The following is a 26,759-nucleotide window of genomic DNA, read 5'->3' on the forward strand; positions in this document are numbered from 1 at the left end:
ACAATAAGAACAATATAATGATAACAATATTAATTGCTATCGTTGATGACGATAATGATAAGAAAGGTGGCAATGACCTAAGGTCAAACATACTGACAGTGACATACCATTACTCTCCTCACAGCTACGCCTACCTCTGAATTATCTGTTCGTTGTACCGTCATCTAGCGGAGAAACAGGTGCCATTTCATCCAGAGTAGCTTCACCGGTGTTACGGCAGCTTCTCCAAAGGGTTCTGACATTGTCAATGATATAACATCGCTAACGTCGAACGTGATAATGCCACTATTTTATTTTTCAGAGAATGCAGTGCAGACCCGACCGTTGGTGGGATTAGAACAGGACAATAATGTTCGTATTTTATCTTTCTACACTGTCTTTTTATGTATTCAAGGCTTTTACGTACAGTCTGCATTCATATTTTGTTTTTTAAAAAGAAGTTGCTTGATGAGGTTGCTGACCCACTATCATGAATGTGGTGAATGTGTCAAACGATTGAGTTAACTCAGTCGGTAGCGCGTCTGCCTCATGATGCAAAGGACAAATGAAGGACCTGGGTTCGATTTCCGGGTCCCATAATGAGCAATGTTGTGTGTAATTATCCCGTCGCCTGTAGTAAGAGACAAAACACTCTGTCCCTCGCGGATATGACATGAAAGGGAGGTCTAGAGCGTGAGAGAGTCATAACTAATGTATGTCAATACTTCGCTTCATTTATTCACCGCAAAGAGCAGGGTGTTTGTCCGGCGGAGTGGTCCACCTCACATCCAACTGAACCCCATCAAAGCTAACCAGCTGCTTTTTGCAGCTGAATATGGGCTACTATCTCGCTATCTTTTCATAATAGAAATGAAACAAGCAAGCAAACAAACACCTGGTGTAGAAAAAGAATCAACTTTGGAAGAAAGAATTTTAGCTGTGGAATTCAAGAGGCAAAGAAAAGTTTTATTGAGATTGCGCAGTTCCTTGAAAGTTGTGTCGAGTCGGTCAACTGATGGTGGGCTAAAGAAAAGCAGCCTGGTCTCACCTCTTTCGCCAACAAAGAGGTGATCATTCTATCACTTGATCTACTCCCACTTCGCCTAATGGTCATGTAGTCTCAACCCACATGGTCTAATTCTGTTTCGTCTACGAACTATCGTCTATACAGGGCGGCCCAAATATGACGGAACACCTAAGATCTTTAATTTCAGCAATATTGCTGCAAATGTGCCATTATTTTGCACAATATTAGGAAAGCCATTCATTTTCCAATAGAATGACACCAAGTTCTTTAATTTTGGTCAATGTGTTATGATTTTAGGACCATTTTTGTCAACCCTTGCAATTTTCAAAATGTGATCATTTTGCACTCTCAATGATGCCGAAACCAGCGAGAATTCGGCTTGCCATAGAACCAGTAGCATTCACAATTATATTCACAATGACATTCACATTATTCACAATGATAACGGGCAATAACAATCACCTTCCGCCCCACATTCCACACATTGTGAACTAATTTTGAAATTGCTACAGATGATGAAAATTGCCCAGTATAACGTTAGGCCTAAAGTTGTCTTGTGAGTGTAGATCTAACCGTTAGGGCCTGTGTCCCACTTATCGAGACATATGCCTACTGAGTTCAAAGACAGAGGTAAAAAGACAAACAGGCGTAGACTAACAAATAGTCCAATTCAAAGGTCTGGTCCAGCACGCACACTAAGCAGACCCCTATTTAAGTCAGCCGGGTGGCCTATCCTGAAGCCTAACGTAAGTAGCGTCGTTACTGGACTTGAGCCTAATGTTAGAACTAATTAAAGTCGTTATTGGACATGAGCCTAACGTTATTATGTGTCGTTAGTTAGTAGGCCTAACACTACAACCAGTAATGTACTCTTCTGTAAAGCGTAATCAAGACCATCTAATGTAACATATATCGACTATAGTAGTTGGTGGAATTTAACAATCTTTGGAACGCCAGGGAGTCACATTTTTCTCTCGTGATCATTATTTTCCCTTGGGAAAATATAACTCCTGGCGGTCCAAAGAATGTTATATTCCACCCCGTACCAGTCAATATCTGTATAATATTACAGATTATATCATATCATATCATATATGTTATACTATATCACATTATAAAACCTCTCTGATGAAAGATAACGTTGGAAGAAATCATCAGAAAGTGGTAAAAAACTTATGAGTAAAACTGACATTAAGAGAAAGAGTCGTTTCATTGTCAATTTTTCGGTTGAAGAAGATTTATCTGCATCATTTCCTTGCAGGAAGGGGTGTCACTTTCACGAATTTCTAATCTACACATGATTCACTTGCTTCAATGGCAGTCCTAAGCCATGACTTAAATGATGACACTGAAGACAAGAAAAAGAAATCTTCATAAACTCTAGAGCCGTGTCGTTCACTGAAGCGCACAACACGGGCGCAAGAGCGTCTGCCTCCAGACTGCCAGATCCAAAGGACCCGATCGATTTCCGAGTCTAACTGAGCAATGTTGTGTATAATCATCCCGTAACACTCTCTGTACCTCGGATAGGGCATAAAAGGGAGGTGTCGCGTGTGTGAGAGAGTCACAACTCATGCACACACAAAAAAAAATCGCTTCATTCATTTATTCATCGTTAAGTGCAGGGTGCATAACTTGATAAAGTGGTCCCGTCTCACATCTAACTGGACCCCATGAAAGACCAACGAGACGGTGCAACTGGGAAAATGGCACGAACAAACAAAACAACAAAAATCTGCCCAGTACAGACTGGGAAGGGAAAATGCACGTTTGACCCTCCGTATCTTATGCTACGTTCATCATTGACACACACATAAACACAAACCAAAGAAGAAAACAAAACAAAAACTATGAAAATCAAAGCTTCTCCTCATTTAAGACGTTTTAAGCTGTTTTTTTTTTTGTTCATTCTTAACTTATTTGATAGAGTCTACGTACCATGGGACAATCGTTGTAGCAAGCGAGTCCAAGTGCCCTCAGAGTGAAGATTTTGTCTAGTCCAAACATTGGTTTCAGATGACTCAATCCATTTTCATCGAGGAATTCCAGACTTAGCTCCAGCTGGGCTCTCTGAAACGATTGATTGATTATTGAGATATTATACTTACTCTTTTATCCTTATTCGATTGGTTATTGTCAATATTTGACAGAATTGAATTCAATTTTGTTTATATACAAACATACTGAGACGGGGAGAGAGATCTCCCTCTCCCCCGAGTATCTCCAAGTTGTTGTTCCACGTATTCTTGCTGACAACTACCTGAGAATATGATTCATTACACCAAACTTCTTCTTTTTTTTTTGGGGGGGGGGGGGGTGGGGCCTCCCGCAGGCACGGCAGGGGAGGGAGATATGCTGTCCATTTGTATACTGGCAGAAAATACCGGCCAAGTGTGTAGATTTTTTTCTTTTGTTTTATTCAATTTAATCTTCATTTCTAATTTAATATATGAATATAGAATACATGTGAATATGATGGGGGGGGGGGGGATGGTTTGGGGGCTATGTTGTCCGTTTTTTATATTACATCATGCTGGCAGAAAATATTAAAAATGCGTCTTGATAATGCGTTGAATAAAGTATACAGTTCCATAAGACATAAAGATTATAGCCTACTCGCCACTACTTTATTGGTCATGCTGATGCTTCATTAAATCCCTATGGTAACTCAATTGGTATGAAGATGATTGCTATTGACATCTCAGAAAGTATTACAAGTCGTGTAATCATTCATATGTACATGTATATCTAGAGACAGACAGACACAGAGAGAGAGAAATGTGTGTGTGTGTGTGTGTGTGTGTGTGTGTGTGTGTGTGTATGCGTGTGTGTGTATGCGTGTGTGCTTCTTTACCTGTGACTCGATGAATACGTTTGCATCGCGGAAGTCCAGCTTTTCGTCGAAAATCTTCTGAACTTCCTCCTTATTAAGATACTCCCTGTACGCCTTCAACGTCTTTGCCGCTGTCTCGGGCTGACCGAGCACCCTAGGCATCGCTAGGGGCTTGCCTCCACGACCAGGCCCTCCGGGACCAGATTGTCCCGACTTCATTGCCGCACGAATCTTCGCTCCGAGGGTGGCGTAGTCGATTCCATGATCGACTGCCATCATGACCGCCTGACGGTCAACACCGGACGTTGTTACTGACGACGAAGCAGCGGCTTCGCCAGTCTATTTTATATGAGTGCAATGAGTGAATAACAATTATCATCGATTATTACTAGAGCACGTCAGAGAAGTTTGAGTAAAGTCGGACAGTCTGTTCAAATGTTGAGTTTTTAAAGTATTGGTGTTGCCAATGCTTGACGAGAAGATTACGATGATACAAAGAAAATTTAAAGAGATCTAGATATATTTTCATTTTTGTAGCGTAAGAAAGACCTTGAATTATCTCTTTAAGAAAACAGGGGAAATTTATTACACTTAACATTCTATGCCAGTTGATGAAAGAGGAGAAAATGTTTCAATGACATAGAAATAGAAAATGAGAAAAAAAAATAGACCAAAAAAAAAAAAAGTTGCCTTGCACCCTCCTTTCGTGTATCAACACACTGACATGTTTAAATGATAGCTAAGTTACGCAAAACGACACATATTTCAATTTCGCTGGGCTGGATAAGTTTTCTAGGGTAAGATAGAACTCGCGGACTCAAAAGTCATCAGACATCAACACTCGTACGATTAACGTCATTATCTACAAAAACTAGAACATCGGCGATATTTACGTTAATCAATATTGCTGCAGCATAGGAGCTGATTGTTGTAGCTCATACTGAAGATTATGCCAGCCAACTCTTATCAGATCTTTAAGGCCGTGTCACGCCTTTCCAGGCAAGCTTTGCGTGCGACTTGCGAAGAACGATTTTTACTACCCGGAGGACAGTGGTCCCCGCAGATGACCCGCACATGACAGTACCTAGCACGTATCTCCCTCGTAGTCGCCCGGAGGTGCGCACGCAATTCGTTTTACCCGCAACCATGTTTAGGCCCTATCACACCCTTCCGGGGAAGCTTTGCTGGCTTGTTGCGTGTGGGGATTTTCCAGCATACCGGACAATTTCTGAGGGCGGACACGGATTTGGGCAAATCAGTGCATGTGTCTGACTTGCTGGACGCGTTCTATTTAAATTCTACTTGCGGGTATACTGTGTGACCTTTGTGCCAGGCGCGTGGGGGCTGATAACTCAGTGAAGGAATTCCTCCGAAGGAATGACAGAAGTCCCACAGAACTTGCAGAATGTCAATATCTTGGCCGCATAAGGAAACTGCGAAGTAACTTCGTGGGAGTTGCCCACGAGGTGCTGCCGCTAAGGGCCTCCTACTGGCGTTCTACGTGAATTTCTGTGGGTAATCCCCGGGATTCACCCGGAAAAAAAGTTTTGGTCATGCTCTAAACTTGGCTGCGGGTAAATCGGGCCTGCATGCGCACCTCCGGGCAACTACGGGCGAGATACGCGCTAGGTACTGTCAAGTGCGTACAAACTGCTGAGAGTTCCAGGTAGCAAATTTGTTTCCCCGCAAGTCAACCCGCAAAAGTTCCCCAGATACGGTATGACAACTAAGATCTTGAGCATGCTAAAAACTTGTGCCGAGTGAGTCGTGGGGGTTCGCTCGCAGAGGTACACTCAGAACACCAGTAGGAGACCCTTACCAGCAGCACCTCGCAGACAACTCCAACGCAGGTACTTCCCAGTACCCGTAAGTCGCTCGTAACAGAAAACGAATCGGTTTCAAAGCTCTCACGCAGGTCACACCGAATACATGCAAGTAGAAGGTAAGCAGCACGCGTCAAGCAGGTTAGACACAAGTGGAAAAATCGCAAACATTCTTGTCCGCCCGCGGAAAATTCTCCTATTCTCCAAATCCCAACTCGCAACAAGCCTGCTTAGCTTGCCTTGAAAGGTGTGACACGGCCTTAACGTTTATATTTCAACGTTTATATTCTTCATCTGAAGAATATTGCACGAATCGACACTTGCAGAAGGCAAGCAGACAACTAATTCCATGCCCACTGGGTATGTTCTCAGATCTACACTAGGGCCTGTCTATAGCTCTCTATACCTTGACTTTTAGTCAGCGAGGAAAACTCGCATGTTTTAATCTACACATAAAACTCACGAAATTTTGAACAGGCTTGAATGTGAAGCATATTCATGCATGCAGTAGGCTCATGGTGATCATACAATACTTCGTCCGTTGAGAATGATAAGGGCGTTAAGTTGTCACAAAACCCATAGTGTTCGAGACAACTTAACGCCCTTCTCATTCTCAACAGACGACTTGTACTTATAACTTAAGCAGGCAAGAAGAAGGTGAAGTTAGAAAATTGGCGCCTCGTGGGGAGACTTCAATGGAAAATGACATAGTATTATACCTTTTTATTCGCAGCGGCGATCCAACTTGGAGCCCGAGCTCGACTTGTGAAGCACTTTGCGTAATATCAAAAGGGAACCTTTTTTGATTGCCCAAAGAAGAGACTGGCTTATGTAGTAATGTACCTCCTCGTATAAGCAATTTTGCCAACCCTGTGTGCTATTTTTATTTCGTCGCGCCATTGTTACGCATCGTGACCTTTGAACGTTGTTCTATTCAAAGGTGTCACCGTGAATCTAATTCTCAGAGTCAGACAAATGGTTGCTTTTTTTTTAACCTGTTTCATGTGTCATCTAGTGGATGTGGATAAAGCAATTTCAATGATAAAAGAAAAACACTGTAAATACCGATTAACATAAAAAATCAAACAAGTAATGATAGGCAATAATTATTTGTTGTGGAGCTTCATTATATCATTAGAAACTTTAGCTTAATCAATCAACTCACTACGATATCTGGAATTGAACAATTGGGACATCTTTAAAGTGTTCGGTCTTATTCTACAATAGGACTTAATGAGTTTATTTATGACATTAGTCAATGTATGGCACTCAAATAAATAGTGAAATTCATCACCGAGTCTATTAGAATTACATAAATTACAAACACGATCACAATATTCAATTCCCACATATCTACCAGTCACAATTGGCAATCTCTGGTTGGCACAACGAAATTTTGCAAGTTTGTCTGAACACGCTATAAAGTTTTACCAAGTATGAATCTAAACATAAATTCGTTTTGAAGATCCTGTAATTGGTACAGCATGTACTGTTTCTTATCCCCGATTGCCAATTTTGTACAAATGCTTTAAAAAAGTTTTATCGAAGACTTAATCCACGAAGAATTTACGTTATCAAAATTATTCCTAAGAAAAGACATTCCTAACTAATTAACTGTATCATAACTTTCAACAACCATGGCGATGAATATATCTAATACTTGTGTAATCATGTGTGAGTGTGTGTGTGCGCGCGCGTGCGCGCGTCGACGATATCTCAGAACAGTCGTTATTACCCGTTATCTGGTTATTAGTAGGCCCTACCGATCATTAGTAAAAACATATAACCGCTTGACATGTTAGGCAAAATGAAAGACTGGTCACGTGATTGCTCTCAGCCAATCATTAACTAGGATCCATATTGATATCTCATAACACAGAATTAGAGCAGATATCAATTATATCAAATTTGTGATTCCATAATGAGTGGTAAAATGTACTACGAGTTAAATTCGAGCCAAACATCCTTTATCAAACTGCAGTGGTGTGGTGATAACTTGCAATACACTGTATAGTAAGAACTACAAAAGTTCCCTACCATGAGACCTTGCGCTAAGTATGTTTAAATAATTAACGTCTTTGGAAAGCTGTTTTCAGTTGTTTTTCCGGGAGAAGTACTGAGTATGCTAGAAAGTAGTAAGCCTATATCCTGTTATTCCAAATAATTTTGGAAAGGAAACGTTAGTATTGGCGGAAGCTTTATATCGATTTGTCCGCTCAAAGTCACGCACCTTTCACAGATTAATCAACGTAACATTGAGTTCAACTTGTTGAAGTGAATACTAATAATGATCTTTGTAATACCTGTGCAGATTGAGGCTAAATATCTCGTATACGTAGGATACGTGGTGATGAGTTCGCAAAGAGTGATGGAAACATACCATAACAGCTGCAACTCAACTGAGATTAAACGTACACGCACACACACACATACACACACACACACACACACACACACACACACACACACACATGAGTCCCAAGGTGCCTTGTACCGTATTAATTCATTCGTGCATTTGTTCAATTATTCATTTATTCGTTTTCAACTTAGAACATAAATGTACAAAGTATGTCTTCTTAAAAGAGAGAGAGAGACCAATATATACCATACTGTAAGTACAACATAGTTCCTATATTAAAATACATAAATCACACAATGACTCGTTAAGCCAAGATACATGATATTTACTGAATAATCTAATAAAAGGCAGGGCTTGTAATTCATTATCCCGACAACAATAAGTATCAACATGGTACGGAAAAATGTTACCTTCAGAGAAATGTATATACACAGTGATAACAACACTTCGATGAAACTAAAAACCCTAACGGAGCCCTACAGGAGGTTGCCTTCTTGCAGCAAGAAGGAATGGAAGAGGGGAAGGAGGGATGTAGGAAAGAATCATAAGTCAATTTTGAAACGGATTACTACTAGATGTTACAAAAAATATTTCCCACTTTTGATTCATAATAGTTAAAAAACTTTATAAAATGGGTTCAAGAATGTAGCCAATAGGAAGCGCTGAAATGAGACACACCTCCTTCCTTTACTTCAGTACAATTGCACTGCCTGTAATCCTATGGTAGATTGCCGATCGTCTGTGCGCGCGGCGGCTCCTTTGATGAATTGCATGCATACGCGTACGCGCTGTCAATCCTGTAAACAACTTCTAGTTCGGGCTGCCGGCCGGCCGGCCTGTCTTCCCTTGTGCATAACATATGTGGCGTACGTACGTATACTGTACTATACGTACACTTTGTACAGTACAGTAGACCAAGCGTTATGGGACCGGACGCGTACATGGAGTCTCTTTGAAGAGCAAATCCAACGATTTAGCAGGTTAATTCTCACGCCGTTTTCAGAGTATGTTGTCTAGTAGGCCTATATGAGGAGTCTATATCAAGTCTTTAAGGTAAAGGGTGCATATTCTATGTAAAATAAGTAAGTTTTCATGCGGGTGTCCGGAAACCCAACCCCCCATTATACTTATACTGTATGTGCGGGACTTCCGCGAGTGCGACGTGCGTAAAAGTTTGGGACGAACATCTTCGGACGTCTTGACCCACAAAGGTACGTGGAAAACGCTGAAAAATGATGTTAGTTTTCGAATTTTCGACCCATTTTATAAAACAAATGATGCACAGGATTATTTCGTGGCGTTAGTGTAGGCGTAGCTCACTCGAGGGTATTTACAATGTAGTGCAACATGCACTCGGCTTCGCCTCGTGCATGTTTCACAATTGTAAATACCCTCGAGTGCACTACGCCTACACTAACGCACTCTATCCTGTGCATCATTTGTATAATATATCAGACAAGGCAAGTGCCATAATGTGTCTCGCCCATTTGCGTACAAGAAATTGTACGCGAATGGGATATAACAGATAAAAAAGAGATATAACAGATAAAGAGAGATATAAAAGGGTAAAAATTTATGGCAAAAATGAAACGTGCCATAAAAACTTAACATTGGGCCCTTTAAGTTCGTTGACCCCTGCCTGTGACCTTTGACCTTGTGGTGACCATCCACTCCCCAAGGGACATCTACCACCCAAGTTTGGTCACAAATGGAGTTATGGATCAAAAGTTATGACCCATAATAGAAACGCGCCATAAAAACTTAACATTGGCTCTAAAAGTTCGTTGACCCCTGCTTGTGACCTTTGACCTTGTGGTGATCATTCACTCCAAAAGGGACATGCACCATCCAAGTTTGGTCACAAATGGAGTTATGGATCAAAAGTTATGACCATTAATAGAAACGCGCCATAAAAACCTAACATTGGGCTCTAAAAGTTCGTTGACCCCTGCCTGTGAGCTTTGACCTTGAGGTGACCTTCATATATAGTAAAATGTGAAACTTTGTATGACCCCTCTTCCCTCAAAGTTTGATTGAAGCCCAGAGTAAAGAGTTATTAAAGCTTTTGTAGCGTTACGGACAGACGACGGACGGACGGACGGACGACGGACGGACAGACGCAGCAGGCGATCCCTTAGTCTCCCCACACCTCCGGTGGGCTCGACAAATAAAACTGTCATTGATATGAGTAATAGCTGAGTAGTGTCCAATTTAGTTGGAGGTGATTTGAATATGAAATCTTATATTAGTTTCATGAAATTAATGATTTATTTCAAAGTTAGGTTGCAGATTTTGATGTACATGTGAGTGTGTGCTTACAATGACCCTGAAGAATGGACATGTCTACCACCTGTTCAGAGCTCTGCTGTAAGGCACATGAATGCTTTATTGATTATTTATGTGGATTGCCCTGAGCACTGCTAGTCTGAATTCGTGACACAGGGTGAAATGAAAAAGTGAAGCACATGAAAAAGTGAGCACATGTTTCCATATGCTTGCATCCACTGCATTTCAGAATGAATAAAGACTAGCTGTGAAGGTGGAATTCCTCATGAATATGTAAAAGAGCATTCCAATCCTGGCCACTGTCCAGTACCATTGTCTGGGTATCAGCACCACACTCCTATACACACCAATAACCCCCTGTGCAAAGTTGAAGTTTTGTACACAGGGTTGAAAATAGAGCAAAATCTGAAACCTACCTGAAAAATTAATGTTCAATTTAACGAAACTGAATCATGTTTTCATTTTCAAAATTCCTCCAACAAAATTGTACACTATTCAGCTATTGCTCATTATCAATGTTAGTGTTATCTGATATATAGTTTTTGAACTATAAAGGATCAAAAGTGGTAAATGTTTTTTGTAACGCCTAGTGTAAGCAAGGAGGTTCGAGAAATGGAGTCACAACAGTCTTGATCGCTTTGATCCCATGCTCGAAGCCGCCACTCAAAAATATTTGAAGTATGTGTCAAACTGGATCTGCCGCTCAGATGCGAAGACAATAGACTCGTGCCTCATTGCATAATCACCAGCCACTTTCCAAGGAAGATATGTCTTTGTGATGGTAATTACTTTTCGCTATCCCTGCTTACAAACGATGGGCGGTAGACAATGGTGAAGGCACGGGGGTGCTCGAATAGAAATTGCTTAAATGTTGCCGAAATTGATATCAAGATTACTCGACTGTACGTGTCTGTACGCTAATCTGACATATAAAGGACTATACTTGAAGATGATGCCATATTAGTTTCATTTGGCGGATATAAGGAGAAAAGTGATATAACCGGCTTTCCATGAGGGTAAAATTTTAAACACTTTCACAAAATACAGCTGAGATTTACACTTTTGCACATATTTTCGAACGGAACTGACTTTTGTTTTATATGCTTTATTATTAGGTGAAATTTCATTGCATTTGATATATAAACGAGCAGCATATACCCGACATTATGTCAGCGTTAAAAATGAATCTTCAGATTGCTCGGAAAGATGGCGGCTTCAAGCATCAAACATCAAAGGCACAAATGCACCAGTGGAATTCTTTCGTCCATCCATACAAAACTGACAGCTGATTGAACAATTATTGTCAGTTGTAACTCCATCTCTCGAACCTCCTTGGTACATGTATAAGCAAATCGTTGATGAAAAGAAACAGAACCTCGCACTAGACGCAAATTTTGAAGAGAGAAGAATACAACATACGCGCACTGGGTGACGTCAGACTTTGGTTGGACAAAGTGGCTATTATTTAAAATCAAAGTACAAAAGTGAAAAGATTTGGTAACTAAACACTTGACAGAAACATTTAGAATCTATACCCGATGACGTAATGGTTGGTGCCGATTCAATGCATCCATTAAAATAAAATTTAAATTCAAAACTTGGGACCAGCCGATGTAAAAATGGAATGGGTGAGGATGGTTCTGTTTAAAAGGCAAACGAAATTCGTTTCAGTCATGGGTTGGATGCTTCGTATACTTGGTACTTGGATACATGTCGGAAAAAGGAGACAGACCTGAATATTCTAGCATGTACAGAAATTCATCTAAGTAATGGCGAGAGAAATCAAAAGACTTTGAATACCTTATTCTGAAAAGAAGTAATATATATTCGTAGAAGCTCTCAATTCAATTGATTTCAATTCAAATTTTTATTTCATTTTTTTTTCATTTGCCCCAAACTAAGATTCAATAATTAAGGTTAGGCAATATCGATGACGAGTATAACATAAATCATGTAAGTAATGATATTTTAAGGAAAGTCTTTAGTCTATCGATAACACCTATATAACTTGAAATTGTATTACAAATATAATCAAAATGTAATTTTTAAGAAAGTTTATTATTTACAATGACACCAAGGAACTTAGAATATGGAAACTATTTCTATTGAGAGACATCCAAAACTATGTCTGTACTTAAAGTGCCAACAGTATTGCTAAAAAGCATATCTTGAACATTCAACGATAACTTCTTAGCTCTGACCCAGTCTGTTACTTTTTCAATTCACTATTAACTTTTTGTACAAGAATATCAATATCGTTTTGAGCAAAAAATACATTAGTATTGTCAGCAAAACGTATATTAAGGGGAGTACTTCAGATACTTGACAAATATCATTGATATATGATGAATAATAACGGTCCTAACATACATCCCTGATGAACCCCGCATTAGACTTCTCTAATTCATGAGTTATCATCTCTAATCGTAACAAACTGTCTTATAATAACTAAATAACTCTTGAACCATTCCAAGGCCTTCCCACGTATTCCATAATGCGATAACTTGTAAAAAAGTAAAATATCGTAATTAATTGTATCGAAGGTCTTGGGAAAGTCCCAGAAAATACCAATCAAATGAGAGTGATTATCAATTGCAAGGGCCACTCTTTCAACGAAACTTAAAAGAGCATGAGTGATGCTAAGTTTCTCACGAAAACCAAACTGAGAATTTGTAACAAATTTTGTGCTGTTTCAAAAAACTAATTATTCTCTTGTAAATAAGTTCTTCTTAGACATCGGAGATAATAAAGAAATTGGACGATTATTACTGATATCAAATTTATCGCCCTTTTTTAAATATTGGGAAACTTTGGTCGATTACATTTAATCAACCCATGGGACACGCCATGAGACATTACAAATCAAGTATATGAGCAAGTGGGTCAGCAACCGAAGATATAACACCTTGTAGAATAACATCATCTATCTCATCATTACCAAAGATTCGTTTGTTCTTTAAAGAAGAAACAATATCAATTATCTATTAGTAGGATTTAAAAAATGGAGTTGGGATCATACTAACCTAAAAATTCACTGAAATGGTTCTGTGTAGAAGCCTAGCAGGGATATTTCGAGCATAAATCTCACCTATATTGAATTGAGAATTGATAATATCTGAATTTTTACTTCTGGCCTCTTTTAAAACCTTCCAAATATTTTGCATATCAGATCTATATATTTATATCTTGAATAATTTTCTTTTCTTTTCAGAACATTATAATCATTATTGAAGTAGTTTTATAACATGGGTATCTATTCCTAGATAAATAATTTCTTCCAGTTTGTATCAATAATGTAATCGATCTTCAAGAAGTATGACAAAAATGTTTGCAAAGCTTGTACCTGTGGGAGAAATATTATATCGAGATATATCAAAATTGTGTTTTATGCCACGCCAAAGTACATTTGGTATTGTAAAATAGAGGTAGTAGAAGAGTACAAAATTGACAGGGTCGCTGGTTGAAAATTGTATTTCACTTTGCTAATGACTCCTATCTTTCGGGATATGGTAAAACGAATATTATCAAAATGAGGTTTCAAGAGAAGGTTTTTGTATTTGGTTATCCCATAAATGTTGTAGCAGACTTAATTTATAGGACTGTGACATCTAAGGCAACATTCATTGGTAGACTATCAAGAAGTTTCTTAAAATGACACATTTTGGAGAAGACTCAACAGCAATTTATTTGACAGTGTGAAGATTATTTCACACTGTGGTGTGGTTTTCACAGGGTATTCATATAGAAATATTCTGTTTCACATTGTTAAATGATGATTCACAGTGTGTTCAAAACGCTAGAATTTAACAGTGTAAACATGGTAAAGAGAATGCACACTGTGTTCACATTGTGTTACACATTTTGCGACACTGTTTTTTCCAGCGGGGTACTAACAATCATTAAAGGCAAACCATAGTTCTCATCGGCTTGCAGGAACTGTTGAATTTTACTGTAATATGGATACGTACATGAGTGAGAAATGCGTGAAATAATGCTGCCCATGTGATTTCAATCGGGAACAACGAAAATGCAAAATATTATCCCAAAATGTACGCTAGAAGGACATGCAATGTCAAAGCATATCCGATCGTTGTTGCTACGTGAAGTTTTATACTTGATTGTACATTGTATAACAATTTATACATCGAGCCATAGAGCAGTATCTATCAAGCGAGACTGAATGGCATGCAGCAGCTTTTGATCTCAAAATATACATAATTATAAAACCCCTCACCCTTTCATATTTGTTAACAAAAATTAATTTGAGCCCTATTTGTTAACCTGTCAGAGCGGATGATTTTGTTCATTAACAGCGGTTATACACTTTCATTCGATATTTTCGGGCTTTCATGCACAAAACTTGATCTATGTTATGTACGAATAAGTGTGGATTTCTTGACAACTTTTTGACATTCCTCTTTTCATTGCATTGATTTTGTTCTCCACATACGAGTATTCTCTTTCGGTTAGGTCAGGGTTATTACTGTGGGGTACGAGTTTATCGATCTCGGCCATGGTTTCGCTCCCATGGTCAGGACAGAGAACGCTACTTCCCGTGGGAATGAGATACCCGAATTTATCGGTCTTGGCCAGGCTTTTGCTCCTGATGTCAGGACAGAGATCCCTGCTTCCCACCATCACCTCCGTCGACGAGTAGTAGTGCGACGCCTTCTCACCCAATTTCCCCGTTCTTCGTACGACGACGGGGGATGCTCCAGCACCGACGACGTGACTATCGTCGATTGTTACTTCGCTGATATTTGTATGGGAATGAGTAGAGGCCATGTCTAATTTACCAGGCATAATTTCGACTTCTAAAGCTGACGACGTATTCGCTTGGTTGTGGGCCGCTGCAGGAGATTGTGCGGTGGAATCAAATGTTTGACTTGGACTGCTTAGAGAGAGCCTCTTACTTGCACCTTCCCGTCCTCTTGGGGAAGTACAATTTCTCGAGACTAGTCTTTTCATGGACAAATAGCGTGGCACACTTCGGGTCTTCTGGGCACTGCTCTTATCTTCTTTACTGTCTCTTGTCGATGATTTTGGGCAATTCCTTGATACACAAACACAACAGATAATGCAGATGACCACAATCAAGAGAAAGATACAGGTGGCGCACAATGCTATCACAATTGCTGAGGGCTGAAAACGAATGATATCATCGATCTCCTCGCCGGCTTCAATCACAGAGAGGAGAGAATCGGAGGTGACTGAAAAGGAATCATTGGAGTACTTGCACTGGATGAGATAGGGTTCTTCTGTTGCGAGTTTCACATTTCTGAGAAATAGAACACTAGCACGGTCATAGTTGGTTGTGTGCATGTCTGACTCTATCTCCGTTGTATCAACTAATCTTGAAAACACCTTCCATTGAAATGAGCCATGTGGAGCGTCAGGACTTGCTACGCAAAGAAACATGACATCCATTCCTTGTTGGATGATGGTATACATCGGTTCGACTCGGATACTGTGTCGAGTGTCGATGTCAGACGTCGATGTGTTTGTCGAATCAACCTGCGCAGAGCACGACTCCACGTACTCCATACCGCCTCCACTTCCCCTGAGTTTACAGGTAAAGTTCCGACACTGCGACCAGTCTGTGAGCGCCACTCTCGCCATAGCCCTACCTCCAACGAACATCTTGCTGAGAATTCTTTGCCTGTCGCAGAAGAGCTCTGGCGTCGCGTCCGGGAGAGCGGTGGTAGACCAGCTGCACGTTAGCTGTACCTCCCTCTCGTTCATATTAATCATGTTCATCACGCGGGGTAGGAGTGATGCCGAGCAGGACGGCGATTCACGAGGAGTCTCCGGCCTGGTCGTGGGAGCTGTGGTGTTGGACAACCGTGCCGGTACCTGTACAGAGACAGTTCTCACCGCAGACATCACTAGTCCGCTCGTTTTCCTGACACACTGGTATGTCCCCGTGACGTTCTCGTATACCTTTCGAATGTGAAGAGAATATCTCCCCAACTCCGGATTGACAATCAAGTTAAAATTTTCTTTAGAAAACAATTCGTCTGTATAATTGAACATTTCCTTTGTACTGATAATGCGATGATACCGCAAAGACAACCAGTGGATTGTATCGGTGGTGGGAATGTCCGCCTCACATTCTAAGACTATGCTCTCTCCACGTTTCGAAGTCACTGCTTCCGCTGAGATGTCCTCGGTGTGTTGAGAAAATGTCTTTGTGCAGAGGATTGTGAGCGACAATACAATGATCTTCACGCTCGCCATGATGATACTTCAGCAATCAGTCCCTGATGAGCTCAAGCGACACACTCTTTATTAATTTGATAGCAGATTGACTAAAAAGACAGCGCTCCTTATGTGAAAGCACTGTGATAGAAACCAGATGCCGAAGAAGTGAAAATCGGTGAATGTTTTATAGACATTACTGTCCTCATGTGGTCACATGCTGCACTAACGTGATAGGATTGTTAGGTCTCTCAACTTCTGCCTCTCATCGCACAGCACGTAATGCTTCCGGAAAGAGCGCGCGCAACTTTCTCTAACGCAAGCGCGTTACTATCGTGCAGGCCCGTAGCCAGGGGGGGGGGGGGGGGGGGGGGGGGGGGGGGGTGCGTCGGGTGCGTACGCACCCCCCAAATTCTGAAAGGTCCACTTTTTCATAACGGTTTTTAGCAATTCTCAAGATAACAATCCAAATAAATATAAAGACACATTATATGCTACGTAAATGTGGAAGAGTACGTTTAAAAATGTTAAAAATAATTGTACGAAACCCTTTTGTTGTATGAACCATCGAATCGTCCCCATGCACACAAACACAAATGTTATGTATCAATTTGTGCGAGCTATTATTATATTGGCACTGCATGCCATGGCCCTTGGCGCGTGTGACCGGTGTTTGTTTTTTTTCCACTGGCCGCCCGAGTACGTGCGATTCGTGGATGACATTGAGGTTGACACTTGCATTTTTTCACAGGAACAGAGGTAAGTGGATGGAAATCTAATAGCCTCAAGTTTACATATATGATAAAAATTAAAGAAATTTCCTCGAAATTACTATAATCGAAAACCTGAGACATTTTATATCTACGTCTCACAAAGATAGTACATATATATATAAGTACATGTTGGCATGATAATGCCTGGGGATAGATTATTATGTCAACTATTTTCCATTATGAATGCATGCTCCAATCAAATTGTGAAAAGGTGGTCATGAATTAGCATTTCTTACGAACGATCAGGAGAGACAAAACAAAATGAAAGGCCTGTCTTACTCCAGTTCTCTGGTAACACTCATTGGGCCATTATGCATGCCTAACGAATTATAACAGCTGCTTTTTCTAGCCCTTTTGCTAGTACCAACATTCGAGAAAAGATCATCTATCAAGTAACTGTACGATCTCCGTGCATAATCTAATGCTTTTAAACACACACTTATTCATATTTTTCATAAAAAACACAGGTAATGAGCCGGATTGGGTTAAAATTCTCACTTACAGCTTTGTAGAAGTCTGAGTCAACAGTATCACACAGTACTTCAAGACGTATTATAGTACAAACGATTTCTTGAGCCTGCACCGTTTCAGGCTCTGTTCTGGATACGGCGGTAGAAACTCATTCTTTTTTGTTGTTCATTTTATCATTATTTACTAATCTCTTTTCTAACTTACAGGTAGCGGATTTCTTTGCAGGCCAAATTCGGAAATGTACTGTTGATTATTACTTATACATTTTCTCATGTTGTGACAGTTCTATTGGTTCTCATTTTAAAGTGAGCCTAAAACCTAAGAACATTCTCACTTATAATTTCCAAAGAGTATTATGCAGGCACGCAAACTCATTTTAGTTGTATTTCATTTAAATGTAATGGGTAAGAGGGTATGAGAGAGAATGGAAAGTGCTGAGCTATGAAGTAAAATGGTAAAGTAAAAAGTTTGTCAGATAGTATTACAAAAGCCTGAATATTGCAAGAGCTCCGTAGTAAAAACAGTCGGTGAAAAACCCTATGTATGATAGCATTGTGAGAGCGTTAGACTGCATTGTGACGCATCGTTATTTAATTTACATTCTTTATTGATATATTTTCATAAATATCTCAGGTAATGAGTCGGATTGGATTACAATTCTCACTTACAGCTTTGTAGAAGTCTGAGTCAACAGTATCACACAGTACTTCAAGACGTATTATAGTACAAACGATTTCTTGAGCCTGCACCGTTTCAGGCTCTGTTCTGGATACGGCGTTAGAAACTCATTCTTTTTTGTTGTTTATTTTATCATTATTTACTAATCTCTTTTCTAACTTACAGGTAGCGGATTTCTTTGCAGGCCAAATTCGGAAATGTAGTGTTGATTATTACTTATACATTTTCTCATGTTGTGACAGTTCTATTGGTTCTCATTTTAAAGTGAGCCAAAACCTAAAAACATTTTCACTTATAATTTCCAAAGAGTATTATGCAGGCACGCAAACTCATTTTAGTTGTATTTCATTTAAATGTAATGGGTAAGAGGGTATGAGAGAGAATGGAAAGTGCTGAGCTATGAAGTAAAATGGTAAAGTAAAAAGTTTGTCAGATAGTATTACAAAAGAAACTCATTCTTTTTTGTTTGTTTATTTTATCATTATTTACTTATCTCTCTTCTAACTTAAAGGTAGTGGATCTCTTTGCAGCCCAAATTCGAAAATGCCTAGAGACAGCTAGTAACCAAATATGCTACTATAATTTAATAAATAAGAAATAACCATTCCAGTATGTATCTTAGTGTGCACAGTAAGACAGATCAAATCAAATAGGAAAACATCTGAGCACTAAGCCTGAGGTCTGAATTTGCACTCAACTTCTTCCAATGGCTAACGGATGTTCAATTTTTGAATTTCACTGACCTCCAAATTTCACAAAGAAAACCTTCTTAGCATGATGGTTAATATGACATTTGACTGATATTGGAGATGTTTGCGAATCGGATCTACTACCTTTAATATTATTAAATCTAAAATGATTATTTGAAAGTTCGGAAATGCTGGAAATATCCTACCACAAGGAGGCAAAATATAAATGGTTCACATTTACAATTCATTTTGTTTTAAAAATTTTCTTATTTATTTTCGTTTTTGACAAACTCGCATACCAACGGCTGATATACTGTATAGTAAAGTGAATGTTTCATCTTCCAAACAGCATCCAATGGGATGGAAAACTCCAACTGAAAGGTGGACACCGTGACCATACTCGCTAAAGAAAACGCGTAATAGGGGTCGTTTTTTCTCGCGGATTAGATGGAAAGTGTGATGTACGAGCGTATATAATCAAAGGGTATCAAAAAGGCCGAAGTTTGGGAAAATGGTATATTATTCAATCAAGATGAAGTACTTCTTTAGGGTGCAGGAAACATTTAAGGAATACTTGTTTTTAAGGCCCGAAAAAATCATATGATCATTACTCGTTTAGGGGCCATTTTGGAAGTCCATGTATGAGCATGGTGTTCACCTTTTAATTGTCGCTACCCCTCCCGGGACAGTATCAAAGGACCGTTTTGTTAATTAACGCAATCCCCCCTTCCTTTAAAAATCCTGGCTTCAGACCTGCTAACGCGGGTATACAATAGAAAAAATAAAAGTTAAAACAACACCAGGAAAATCACTATTCTCAATTTTGCGGCGCGCTACGCGCGCAGAGTCTCGAACACAATTAAACTTTGCAACTTCCTGGCAAAATGAGTTTTTACTATTTCCTAGATGAAATACCGTAACGCGATTGCATGCAACAGACAAAAATACAAATTTCCTCGAGACTTTAAAACGTCATTAAAACAGTCAAAATTCACAATTTGCGGCGCGCTTCGCGCGCAAATTCTTATACAACTTTTGTAGTTCGGTCGTCCAAGGAATATATATATATAATATATATATATATATATATAATATATATATATATATATATATATATATATATATAATATATATATATATATTATATATATATATATATATATATATATATATATATATATATATATATATAATTGTGTGTGTGTGTGTTTGTGTGTGTGTGTGTCATCATTGGCATTGGTACCGAAGGTCCGTTTTTTTAGTGACCGCACCCCCCCTTGAAAAATCCTGGCTACGGGCCTGTCGTGTATATGTAAGCCATCAAAATATGCAATGTCACGCTCATAATCATAGAAATTGTATAGAGTAGATGGGCATAACTGTGAAACCAAATGGCTTTTCCCGACAATATTGCGATTTGTACACAGATGAACATTAAAGGTTTCCGTGGAAAATGGAAAAAAGAGAGGAAAAAGTACTACAAAGTCATGTCATGACTCTACACTTTCTATGCGAATCGGGTGTGTGTGTGTGTGTGTGGGGGGGGGGGTAATTAATCCATGCATTGGTTTCCTGCTTTACTTAGATGAGTGTTAGGGTTTTCGAGACAAAACAAAATGTAGTAGTGGTTTTCCAGTAACTAACATTTTTAGCGATACAGTAATAGACGTAAACTAACCGCCCAAGTAGGCCTAAATAAAAAATTGATTGAAATCTAGCGCATATTGTATAGCTCATCTACAACAACAAGGCAGACAGCAAGCACACGCACACACACACACACACACGCACGCACACATGGACATAATTATATGCATACATAGGCCTACATATATGCTTATCATACGTCCACGTTTATCCGTTTAAATATTGACTGTCGAGAGAAAAACGGTTGAGGGATTTTTGCCAACAAGGTATTTTTATTGCCGATTTTTAGGGGCCTCCACCTTCTTAGTAATGGCCCGATCGACCTTAATTCCCTCCGGATTCTGGTAAAGGCAATGATGACAAAGAACCTTGCTCTGAGGCCTCAAGCCAATCAGCTGCTATCAGAGGAATCGAACCAGGAACCTCACTTTTAAGAGTCCGAGGTCAGATTTATTATCACATTAATGATATTAAGCTTTTCCAGCGAATACTGCCCTGAAGTGGTAGAATTTTGTTAAAATAAGGAGTTTTGCATGATAATCTGGGTGTATACACTGTAATAGCATAATCCGTAACCGTGAAGAAACTGTAAAATCTTCATTGAAAAGTTTTATTCTTGGCTATAACGGGCGACGGAAAGATGACAAGTTTCAACTTTATTCGGACCAATAGTCAAATATAGGAACTATATCAAAGAACGCCATGAAGGAAATAAACGCTGTTGTATTTTTTATTTCTATTTTCCGATGAATGAACATAATTTGCTTGAAAAATATTTACAATACAAAAATAATACACTGTATACACAAAACTTGGAAAAAATCCTTAATGAAAATCATTTGCAGGACTGGTAAAGAAAGTCTTCAATAATATCAGTCTTCAATAATCAGAGATAAGTAAAGAAAAGGAGAGCAAGGAAAAGAAAAGAAGAAGAGAATAGACCTAGAAAAAAGAAACATGACCCCAGCTCAACCCCACCCCTACCCCCCCCCCCCTCCCCCCAAAAAAGAGGTGTTACGTTTGGCACAGACTCAGTAATGACTACCAACACGTTCAAAGCCTTGTGTAGGATTTCTTAGTTACTTAGTACTTAAAAAGCGCAACTATCTGATTATACACCGCTTTCCCAACAAGCATGATGTGACTGAAAGCAGCACTGACTCAATTAATGACTACAATTATATACGTTTACTTCCGTATCACTATGACGACAAATTACTGTACAACAACTGTTGTATGAAAACAGACGGAAATCATTCTTTCGGGCTTTTTGTTTATTGCTTTCTATCGGTTTCCAGGAAAGCTGTCGCAATCATTGCCATGTTCACTGGCTCATCTGAATGACGTGTAACTTTACATTGAACTTTATCAAATCTAAAGGCCCAGGCCCACTGCGCTTATGGATGCAAAAAGGATGTAAAACGTAAAAAAAAATCTTGCCATCCGTTGGAAAACGCTACGCACCCGCTGTGTACTCATCGCATACGTGTTTCATACGCTCTATCCATCGAGCATCAGTCCACGGTGATTTCATCTGCGCAAAAAGTTTTAAGCTGCTTAAAACATTTAGAACGGATGAAGTTTCCGCCGTGTACGATGTAAATCCGCGACATGCGAGCAACAAACGTTGTATGTCCGTTCTCATCCCTTAAACTAGTCCACTGCCTGGACTGTTTTGTGTGATCATTTACCGCGCGCACACACCGCTACAGCACGCGTATGCCCCACCGTATGCTCGTGTATTAATTTGCCGCGCACGCACGCATCTCGACCTCCAAAACAGTCCAGTCTGGTTTGCCAAGTCTCCCCGAAATATTTCGGAAAAAATTGGCCCCACCCCCATCCCTCATTCATTTCGAGCATCCTGATTGGTCGATGAGATCGCGTCCAGCAGGCAATTTGTGGGATCGAAAAAAGTCGATCGATCTCTAATCTTGTAGTCTTATTGCAAACAGGTATATTGCATGTAGCAATATAACATACGTATTTTACGCCAATATTTGTATTAATCTCTACATATATTGATGGAATTTCAAAATTATTTTTCTTTTTATTAAAAATTGCTCAAATGATATATCTTAGAGATCATAAGAGGAGAATGAAATTAGAACGTACATAAACCGTGCGTAAGATTAAGACTAACTTCTACTCGTTTCCATAACTGTTATAAATTAAATTATAAATATCACAATAACCAGCATTTTAAATCTATTTTTCGACAGAAAAAAATAATTTAAAAATTACAAATAAAAAATTGATAAATACGTGTAGAAAAGATATTCGCCCATTTAAAGCATCGTGACTTATCGTACATGTCAATTTCGAGGTGGCTTTTGCTTCTCGATCGGGGATCCCCCGGATCGCGTGTACAGCATACAGCTTGTGCAACAAATGTGCTTTTCGTATTGATTCCGAGTCTTGCGTTTTCCGACCAAAATCTGAGCAGCATTTTAAGTATTTCCTCCAAACCTTGTTTACATGATCAATGGATGTCAACATCAGCGTCTCCGCGTCGCTTTTCTGACAGTGATAATGAGAAGAGCATTCAATGCAATGTGCTACTGAGAAGCTTGGATTCGTTGACGGTTTCGGGGAGCAGCAGCAGAACCAGAACTTAGAAGTCCCTACTACACGTAGAGTCTACTCGTTTCTCCGTGCGTGGTCATAGATTCATGATTTTGTTTATCTCCATGCCGACTGGTTTCGGCAATAGTGTGGTGTTCCAACTTCCAAGCTGCACCGTTGTGCGTTGATATTCTTCGCAAACTAGATCTACATGATGGACCAGACTCTCCGAAAGCTGTGGCTCTTGTCATGCCTTTGAAGTCTTTAATTTCGGACCAGATGAGCAGGGCTATGGATCTTGCTTGGCCTGCGTGACAAAGTCGAAGACTCAAGCGGCCTAGCGGTAAGCTAATCATTTAACGTTAGATCTATCCAATTTCTACAAATGATTCGTCAAGGCAACTTTCATTACGTGTCTCTTGTCTTGAATTACAAACTGTAACTGTAGGCCCCTAGTTGAACAACAAAAAAATGATTGTAAAACTAAAATGTAGTTAAATGTCTGGCCTCTGGGCCGGGTAGGGTAAACACATGTCAGGCTTCTACTACAGTACTGCTCTTGTGAGTGTTCCTAGGTGTACTGAGCTGAGTCAAATCCTGTGTAATTGTAATAAATTGTTAACACCGTAACTGCACTGGTTTAATTGTTTTGTACAGTACAGTAAAACTACTGTAACTTTCTCGCATACAAATGCAATTACACATAGGCCTACTGCCTTAGCTTTAATCTGTGAGACACAGCCTGTGTCTCGTTGGCTTTGCTCCTCTACACAGACAGAGGAGCAATCGAGACACACGCTGAGGCCCACAGACTAATTCTTCATGTGCATGTACATTGAGAAAAAACGCAAATAGGAACATGCTTCAGTATGCAAATGTACTCATACTGAAAGGGGACAACTTTGCACAACAGGGAATGACACTAGAACCAGACAGGGTTTGCCTTTTGAACACTTTAATTCGGTCTTCGGTACCGAATCGTCAACATAGGTCCTCTGAGGACAGTCGCCATCTTTCGTTCTTCTTTCCGCCCTCTCTCGGCGTATCTGTTACAATCGTGTACACATTATGTTCCCTTACAATACTTGTTCATCTATAGATTAAAATTATGCAGTCTTATGGCTATGCAATATGCATTGAAGAGACTGCAGGCATTATTAAAATCACATGTGCAATGTAGAAAATGTTTTTTATTTTAATCTTACTGTTTTTTTTTTTCTTATTTTTCAAATAGGGGGACTGCATCTGGAGACACCAAAGCATTTCGAGCAGTGTATGGAAAATTTGGTGAATTACGATCGGAACTCAAGTCGTCAGTCCCGCTGTTGCCCTGACAGCCACTGCAACCAGAGATGTGCATAGCGGTATCATCGAAAACTTTGGTCTTCGCAATTATGTGTGGGTAAATCAGTTGCCGGACAAGCAAAATATAAAACATGTTGTCAAGTCTGCTGCAAGAGATTTAGATACAATGTTCAAGTGGCTGGCAGATGACTTGAAGATCCATGGTGCATGTTGTGAAAGGATGATAAGAAAAATGTGCAGTAATGTGTACGCGACCTTTATGGCACTGCTTCCAGAAGGTTGCCTCAGGTATGTTAATAAGTTTATATGTACCACCAGAACATGGAAACTGATATCCAAAAGGAAATTGTTGACAGCATGTTAGCAACAGATGGTGAAATCAGAGTTCTGATAGCTACCATTGCATCTGGCCTGGGTGTTGACGTAAGCAACATACACAGTACGGTTTTGTGTGGATGCCCAAGTGATCTAGACGATTATATCCACTTTTTAAAAGCACTCAATTTTCAGGCCTTATCAGATATACCAGAATCATGTGCAGCTGTACAGCTGTACATCGTAGCTGAGATTTTTTTTTTTTATGAAAAATGTCACGTATACACGTGTACATGTAGCTTAGCTTGTACCTTTGGGATTTGAAAATTGTTTTTTAGAGAATTCATATGATTGTTTTAAAACAAGAATCCACTGTGGGTGTTTTTCCTCCTTAAGGTTTGTAATGGTGAGTGGTTGGTACATTGGTTTCTGGTGTACCTGAATTTTTGCAGTTCCATGCTACATGTACAATAATTTTCTTTTTATCACTGCAATTACTGTACATTGCTCTTATTCATAGAAGCAAATACAATGTACATTTGTACACACCTACTTTTCATACTGTACTTTGTTTTTTAGGCGTGAATATTTTCATTTCATTGGACATGTTGATGGGTACATATCATAATTACAAGTGATAAAATTATGGAAAAGTTGAAATATTTTAGTTCAAGGTTGTGTTTTTGTGATGTAGTGGATTACATGTACATGTACATACAGACCATGCCAAGTGGGGATGGGCTGTGTGTTTTGGGTGTTTGGGTGGGTGTTTGAAAATTGAACTGAAAATGCTGTTTGTCTGCACATGTAATTGTACATCGCATGTTCATCTATGCATACATGCACATACAAGTGTACAAATGTGTAGAGTGTGTTTTTGAGTTGTACAACTACCAAGAACTTGTTTACATATAATACTTTCTTTACATACAAAATCATTCATGAGAAGTACAGTATGTTCTTTGGCCCATTTTGATAAAACTAAAACTAGTTCTGTTACTGCACATGAACATTTGTCCCTATAGTTTGAACTGTGTAGCAATGAATTTATTTTCTTTTTTGAACTTCGAAGCATTTTTTTTTAGCCAAGAATTGTTGTAAAGCGCAACAAATGAAAAAACAAAGATTTCGTTGTCATAACTTGTAACCAGTTTGTGTTAATCCTGTGTTTTTGATGTGTAATGAGAGTCTACTACACATGGTAATCAGACTGAAATGTGACATATCAAATTATTTCTCTGACGTCAAAATTCAGAGTCAAACAGTTTACAATGTATTTTGTTTGAAATAATGCACTGTTGTTGAACAATGATCATGAACTATCATGAATATACAGTAAATGTATTGTATATTACAGTACTGGTACATGTACATGTACAAATGAAAGTGTATAATGAAGGAATTTCAAGAGCATGGAGAAACAACTGAAATATGCCTAATATTTTATCAACTATAGAACATTTTTAACTTCAGTTCCTTATGAGTACTTGGTGGCACAGAATATCCAACTTTAAAGACACTTATAAAAATACACCTTAGGAATTATTTTGAATGTCCTTCCCAGAGTGACAACTTTTTGAACTCATTATTGACAATTGGGAGTGGGATGCTAGCTTTGAAACTTCCTTGGTAGTTGGTACAACATTAACAGTTTTACCATCATGGCCAAATTTTTATAATGAAGGCTTAAGAAGTAATGTGATTAAAAAAATGTACAAGTTATACATATGCTCAAATTACACTACTCGTAGTCCATTTGTTTTCACTTTGCGGTCTGCTAGCTCTTACTGTACATGAAATGATGAAGACTA

General features: G+C 39.2%; 1 pseudogene; it reads right to left on the bottom strand.

Moving 5' to 3' along the window:
- Positions 1 to 26,759, bottom strand: part of LOC139719076 (thyroxine 5-deiodinase-like) — a 46,527-nt pseudogene that overhangs the window by 7,034 nt on the left and 12,734 nt on the right.

Source organism: Diadema antillarum, unplaced genomic scaffold (assembly GCF_040938485.1).
Source record: "Diadema antillarum isolate AM-2024a unplaced genomic scaffold, OU_Dant_1.0 scf00000103, whole genome shotgun sequence".
NCBI lineage: Eukaryota > Metazoa > Echinodermata > Echinoidea > Diadematoida > Diadematidae > Diadema > Diadema antillarum.